This window comes from Rhincodon typus, chromosome 8, assembly GCF_021869965.1.
Source record: "Rhincodon typus isolate 14 chromosome 8, sRhiTyp1.1, whole genome shotgun sequence".
NCBI lineage: Eukaryota > Metazoa > Chordata > Chondrichthyes > Orectolobiformes > Rhincodontidae > Rhincodon > Rhincodon typus.
In genome coordinates, this window is record NC_063339.1 from 27,873,893 (window position 1) to 27,875,284 (window position 1,392).

A 1,392-nucleotide genomic window follows, 5' to 3' on the forward strand; every position below is an offset into this window, starting at 1 on the left:
ATTCCAATTCTTTATCCACAATTGATGTGTGTCAAACCAGTGTAAAATTACTTCTGTGCAACTTTCAAAAAATTAATTAATTTGATCCAGAGAGTAAAGGTTGGTGACAAAAATATACAAGAACAAAATATACAAGAAACTGATTTGGACCCAAGATTTTTCCAAATTCCCTCGTATTCAAAAATTCTATTTCTGAGCATCTTGTTTCAAAAACTTTCCACAAGATGGGCTACATTAAAGCAGGTGTGGTGTACTCTGAATATAAAAGTTAAGGGTATATCATGACTTTGTTTTATTAATGGTTCCTTGCATGGCGCTTCAGTAAAAAGCCTAGTTATACAGCTAGAAACTTGGCATTTGACAGTCACTGGATAAAACAACAAAATGTAAAGTTTGTGTTTTATATACGTGCCTAGTGATCAACTCAGAAAAGTAAAGACAGTATTAAGAATTCCAAAAAATATTTTGTGCAATTTAATAAGTCCCTATTTTTAAATGTATGTGCTGCTGATAGACCACTTTAAATTTCTTTTTAGCATTTAACAATTGGGGATTGGCTACCAGCCAGTTACTACGTACCCTTTTCGTATAGCATGATCAGCAGATAAGGGAAAACAGGTGCAGGAGTGATAACAATTTGCATGCCGATAGCCATCATAAGCAAATTGCCAGCAACAGATTTTACAATTTGCACACTAAAGAAATTACGCACCTTTGGTCGTAAACCTTTACTAATGAAGTACAGGTAGGCCATATACACCAAAATCGATGATTGCTCTTAATTCACTAATTGAGATGCCATAGAACACTGCCCATTGTGACTGCAATTTTTCTTCCCTTCAGGTGGGTTCAATGCTTATCCTTCAGTTCCTACACTGAGAATTAACAGTTCATGAATATAGGCCGCAAAATATGGTCTTATCCTGTGGTATATTGAAAGCCAATGAACATAGTTAATCTTTCCAATGATTATTTTTCTAAATACCAAAATGTTTTGCACACTTTGCTTTAAATTCAGATGAAGGAGGAGTGCATTTTCTAAAGGCACAATTTTAAATTTTTGCCTAGTTTAAATAGTCTATGAAGATTCCATACCACAAACAAAATAGTTCATCTGCATATTCATGCAATCTTCAAGATTCAGTTCTAGTAAAAACACAAAAATATTATGCAATTGCCTGACACTTTAATTTATGGTATCTTCAACCATAAATGTATTTCAAAACCACCACAGTGTGCAAACATAATACACAGGCATATGCAATTTGTTCAACTGATTCCAAACAAATAAAACAATCTCACAGTTAGGAACTAAATTCACACTATTTCCTTTGGAGTTGGGATCAGTACATAATACAAAATATACAATAAACAAGCTTTCTGTAAACACAA